Here is a 6,363-nt window from a genome sequence, read left to right as displayed (position 1 = left end):
TGAGTTGTCTGTGTTATGTACACATTTTGAGGATAGTTAGTTGTGTTAGTTTGTATTGGTTATGTAAGCTTTTAGACCTCAAATTTCTTAGCTGTTGAGTAGAAAAAGTGGACAAGATGACCACTAATTTCAGAAGACAGGAAGGATTTGGGCAGTAGGGCACAGCCAGGATAAAAATATAATGCAATGTTTCTTCACCAGGAAGGGAAAAACAAATCATAGTACCATGTTATAAACTCAGTGAGGATAACTAAAAGTTAAGAAACTAGCAAAATATTGAAAAAGAAGATTTTTGAAAAAAGAGAAGTAGGACTGGTGAAGGTCAAATAAGATTAAATACTAATGTGAAGACTAAGCAAAGGACCTGGTACTTGTAATTGTAATGCAGTGATATCTGGAGACTGACATGAATGGACAAAGTTTTGCCCTTGGTATGCCTCTTACTTTGAAGTGGTTCATCCACATACAGTAGAGTGTACAGATTTCAAGTGTACATCTTGGTTGATTTTTACATGGGTGTATTTCCATTCACCCATTTAAGCATTACTCAGACCAAGATTTCAACTCAAAAGCTTCCCTCATGCTCCTTAGTAGTCAGTGACACTCTCCCCAGAGTTAACAACTATTATGACTTCTATCATAATAGATAGTTGTCTGTGTTCTTAAACTTCATATGAATGGAATCACGCAGTTTGTGTTCTTTTGTGTTTCGCCTTTTTCCCTCAACATAATTTTTCTGAGCTTTGTCCATGTCATTGTGTGTAAAAGTGGTGTGTATGTTTTTCTTGCCAAGTTGTATTCTGTTTTATAAGTATTCTGCAAGTTGTTTATCCATTCTCCTATTGGTGTACATTTGAGCTGTTTTCATTCTGTGACTATTTTATTAAGTTTTTGCATTAAACTGCTAGGAATATTTTTATACATGAATTTTCATAGACATATGCACATTGATATTGGATAGGAGTAGAAATGTTGGCACATTTGCTTGCTTATGTTTAGCTTTAATGGGTTCAGCCAAAGAGATCTTCGAAGTGATTGAACTAATTTACATTTCCACTATCAATGTATGAGAGTTCTAATTACTTAATATTCTTGCCATTATTTATGTCTTCCAGAATTTTTAATGTTAGCCATTCAAGTGGATGTGTACTGCTCTAATTATGCTTTTATTTGCAGTCCCCTGATGCCTAATGATGTTGACCAACTTGTCAATGTTGATTAGCCATACGGAGACCTAATTTTGTGTAATGTCAGTTCAAGCCTGCTGCCCATCATTTTAAGTTGTTTTTTGTCTTTCTTTATTTGTAGCATTTTTATATATATACTAGGTATAAGTCATTTGTCAGTTTTCCATCTCCCATCTCCCTGTTTGTGCCTTGCATATTTGCATTCCTAATAATGTCTTTTGCTTATCAGAATTGCTTTATTTTAATGAAGTCTAATCTATAAATTCTTACTTTAGTGTTCTGTTCCAGAAATATTTACCTACCCCAATATTATAATGTTCCAATGTTTTCTTCTAGAGGCTTTATTACTTTCAGATACATGGTTCAAGTTGAATTAATTTTTGTGTATGGTATAAGGTGGAGGTCAAGACTTTTCTTTTTTCCATGTGGGCATCTATTTGCTGCAGCACCATTGTTGAAATGACCACTCCCACCCCTTGACATATACTGAAGTGTTGTGGCACATTTGATAAAAATCAAGTTATCCTCCACATATGGATCTATTTCTGGACTCACTGTTTCATTCCTTTGGCCTATTTGTCTATCCACACACTAATACCACACTGTCTTCATTATTGTATCTTTACAATAAATATTAGAATCTAGTGAACTTCCTCAATTTAGTTCTTCCTCTTCAAGATTGTCTTGGCTATACTAATCCCTTTATGTTTGCATTTAAGTTTATAGAATCAGTCTTTTAACTTACAGACACGTGCACACATACACACACCCCACTTCTGGAATTTTAATTGAGATACATTAAAACTATATGTCAGTTTAGGGGGAATTTACACCTATAAATGTTGAATCTTCCAATTCTGTAACATAAAATATCTCTAGCTATGTAGGTCTTTTAAAATTTTTCTCAGTAATATTTTGTATTTTTCAGTGTAGGTATCTAACATATCATTAGTTAGATTTATTCCTATGTGTTTGATATTTCTCAAGCTATTTGTGAATAGTACTTTTAAATTTCATTACCATGTTATTAATTATTCCATTATTGTTTTAAAGATACAAGTCCCTTTATATTTTTGTGGGGTTTTTTTTTCTTTGTTTTTACTATTTTTCATGTTGCAAACATAATACATGTTTATTATAGAATTTTGAAAATCACAGAAGTATAGAGATAGATCTTAAGGTGGCCCCAATAATCTCTGTCTTCTGTTGTTCAAGCCCTTGAGTGAGGGTAGGACCTGTGATTTGCTTGTAATCAATAGAATGTGGCAAAAGTCAAAGATGTCACTCCCATGATTATGTTACATTGTGTAAGACTTTGTTCTGCTAGAGTCTCTCTCTGTTGTTTGCTTTGAAGAAGAAAGCCGCCATGGCTTTCTTTCAAGTGGAGAAGCCCATGTAGCATGGAATTGCAGGCAGTCTCAAAGAGAATGGTGGCCTCCAGCAAAAAACTAAAACCCTCAGTTCTTCAGCTCCAAAAGAATGAATTTTGCCAACAAACTAAAGGATTTTGGAAGTAGATCTTTTCCCCAGTTGAACCTCTGATGAGAATGCAGTCCTGGCTGACACCCTAATTGCAGCCAGCTGAGACCTTGAAGCAGGAACCCAGTTAATCCCTGCCCAGACTTCTGGCCTACAGAAACTGAGAGATAATAAATGTGAGCTGCTTTAAGCTGAAAATTTTATGATAATTTATTACCTAGCACTAAAAAATGAACACAAAGAACATACAAATAAAGTATAAACATTGGTCCCTTATAACATAGCTTTGTTACCTATGGCTACAGCTTCTTCCACTTTCCTCTTAAAAATGCATGAATTGTGTATGAATACTTCAAAAGTCAGCGTTTTTCAAATATGAGATAATAAATAAGCATCTCCTTGAGTGACAATGTGTCTTTAGAGACATTTTCCCTAAATTATGAGATGTTATCTTAAGACACTTGCAGAGGAGTTCCATTATAATTGAGGGCATGAATGACCCCGAAACTATGATTGTGTTAATGAAGTCTTTTGAATTCATTACAAAATGTTAAGAAATGTCTAATAGGTGGTAATAGCAACTATTCTAGTTAGTAAATGAGTCTGTTATGTGGGAAATGGTGATTACATAATGTTATAAAATGCAATATCTAAAACCACATGTAAAATATATTTTCAACTATGCAAAATAATAGGTCATCAGATAAATAGCAGATAGAATTACAGATAGCTAGAAAGAGTGAAGGACTGGAAAGAATAGTATGAACAGGCTAACCATATTCATGTATGAGTCATTGAATGTTAGAATTTTTAGTGATTTTTATATTACTCTTTATGCTTATCTATCTTTTAAAATTTTTCTACATGTTTTTCTTATATTCCCAAATATAAATTATTTGAAAAAGAAATGATCAATAGAACACGTATTCTATAAAAAGAAGAAATAAAAACATACTAGTTTAAGTTATTCCAGGACAATTATATATCTTACTTTGAGTAGAGAATCTTGCCACATATTTTCACCTTTGATACCAGTCTTTACTAGAAGATACTACTAATTACATGGCACTAGTCTGGTGATAAAGATATAATAAAGGAGCAGCAATAAAGCATCTTCCTCTGACTCTTTCTGTCTTCTCTGTGAAAATTCTAACCCTTCAAGTTCCTCCCAGTTAATACAGAAATTCTCCAGAAAAATATGTTCTCTTCAATAGTCAGTAGGTCCTCAGCTTGCTGTATCTGTGCTGCTATAAAACTGTCACAAGCACCCATGCCCTAGCTAAGCTTCCAAAGCTGCCAGAAGGCTCCATAGCCATGCAGAGTCAAATCCCTCTTCATATTACTTCTCTTTGACAAGAAACTCCCCTGACTATGTCAGGCTTTAAAAAACCCCTAATCCTCTTGGGCATTTTTCAGTCCTAGGACAAACATAGCTTTAGAGGTCATGCAAAGACCCCTGAAACAATATTGTCTTTAATTTGTGTAGCCCTTAAAAATATATAGCATGCTTTTACAGATACTGTCTCACTTCATATTTATGAAAAACTTCAAAAGTCACATAAATGCATTGCCTAATAATATCATTTTTTCCATCTCATATATAAGGAAAAGGTCCTTTGCAACTATAGTCAGTCCAAGGACACACAGCTAGTAAGTGATAGAGCCAGAACTCAAATAAGCTGCCAAGTTCCATATTGTTCGTTATGCTCTTTCCATAAAAATATTGTACAATCTCTCCACAAGCATCAAATTCTATGTATTATTTAAAGAGCATTGTGATTATGCATATTTTATAAACTGGTACTGACAAATAGTTCCTAAGAGGAGACAGGAAATGTTAAAATCTTACTTTCAAAATATGATCTTTTCATTGAAAAATTCTGTATTTCACTTGTATTAGAAAAGATATTCAGTATCAGGTATTTTTTAAATGCAAAATAAATGCCTTGAAGAGGGACTGTTTTGAATATTAAGCTCTACAGCATCAACCAAATTGCTGACATAAGTGTTAAAAATAGTTAACATCAAAATATTACCAATTAAATTGAAATTCTCAAATGGCATCTCTTGTGCTAGTAATGAAAACATCAAAATATACATGAATCATCAGGAATAATATCTAACGAAGATGAATAAAATTAAAACATAGTTTCATTAAATTTGAATTCAGTACCATTATATACAAATAAATGGCTATCAGATGGAATAATTAAATGTTTTTAATTGAGATATTTCTACAGGAAACATTGTTTCCTTTGTTATTTAGAATAAAAACATTTTCTCTTCAGGTTCACACGAGAAAAATATCAAAAACATACCAACTGCAGATCTTCACCATAAGACTGATAACATAATTTAGATATGTTTGTATCACTTTTCTCTTAACTTATTTTTTAAAAAGTAAAAGAAAGATTATTCATATGATACATAATTCATTTTTAATTTTAAAATAGTAACTCAATACGTAAAAATTTAAAAGCTAGACGAACCAGTCAAAGGTGAAGCAATTTTTGGAGACTGTCATGAAGTGACTCTACTCTCCCTTTACTCTGTCCTTGCCTGATCAGAGGATTCTTTTGGTCTCCACTTTAAAGCTATTTGGAAATACTACTGCCTTCATAGGATCAGACAAAGTACTGATTCTTTGTAATAGTGGACCTGTGGAGGTTTTGGTCATTATGTAACTATTTGTCGTGATGTACACTTGACCTTTTTTTTTTTCACCGATGAATCATTTATTCGAACAAGACGAAAACGTCTCCACATTGTTTCCTTTTATACAGAAAGTGGAACATTTCAAATATATTAGCTTTTCAACAGAATTTATTTTGGTCTGGTCCCAGGAACTGCCTTTCATTTTAGGATTCACATTTTAATAACACATATGCACCCATTACAGCCAAAAGAGCATACCTGAATTTTGGGAGTTGTTCATTATAATGGTGAGCATACCAACATATGGTAAAAACCCTCTGGCTCTCCCCACCACATCCTTCTTTTCCAGCCAGTTCTGGCCTTCTTTGTACAAGCCTCTGTTGTTAACTTCATTATTACCTCCTTTAGTCAGAAATTTGATGTCTCCATTATCTTTTTTATGAACTTTGATTACTCTGTGAACTGTTGGAATGTCTTGTCCTTCTACTTTAAAAACAACGATTTCACCAGCTCTAACCGGGTCTTCCCGAAAATTTGTCAGGAACAGAAGGTTGCCCCTGTGGAAGGCTGGCTCCATGCCGCCACTCAGCACCACCATGATGGGACTCTCACTGCCAGTGAGGACGATCAGGCCTTTCCAGATCATGAGCAATCATGACACAGTCATGGCAAAGTTTAAGACCTGGTAATAGAGCTAGTGCTTGTTCATCTTCCTCGGGTCCCCTAAGATGTCCAAGCTGGACGTGGGGAGATGTGACCCCGCAGCGCCCATGTGCACCATGCTGGGGTCTCTGGGGGCCGAGGTGGCCCGTGGGCTCCGGGTGTTACAGACAGCTCACTTGACTTCTTATAGCAAACAACACCTTTCTATTTCAGTTCACGTGAGGGTGGATACCTTTTGAAGTGGGGCATGTGATTCAGTCTGGCCAAAAATGAGCATGGTTGTCCCATATCACAGTGACCGGCTAGTGGTAGGCATATGACTGGGCCTCATTAGGCCAATCAGAATGGTGAATGTCCTGTATTTGTGTGTTTGCAACCT

General features: G+C 34.8%; 1 pseudogene; it reads right to left on the bottom strand.

Moving 5' to 3' along the window:
* Positions 1-5,524: 5,524 nt before the first annotated feature.
* LOC112393631 (signal peptidase complex catalytic subunit SEC11C pseudogene) lies at positions 5,525-6,102 on the bottom strand (annotated as a pseudogene).
* Positions 6,103-6,363: the final 261 nt, after the last annotated feature.

This window comes from Neophocaena asiaeorientalis, unplaced genomic scaffold, assembly GCF_003031525.2.
Source record: "Neophocaena asiaeorientalis asiaeorientalis breed wild unplaced genomic scaffold, Neophocaena_asiaeorientalis_V1.1 scaffold72, whole genome shotgun sequence".
Taxonomy (NCBI): domain Eukaryota; kingdom Metazoa; phylum Chordata; class Mammalia; order Artiodactyla; family Phocoenidae; genus Neophocaena; species Neophocaena asiaeorientalis.
This window is presented reverse-complemented; position numbering and strand designations above follow the sequence as displayed.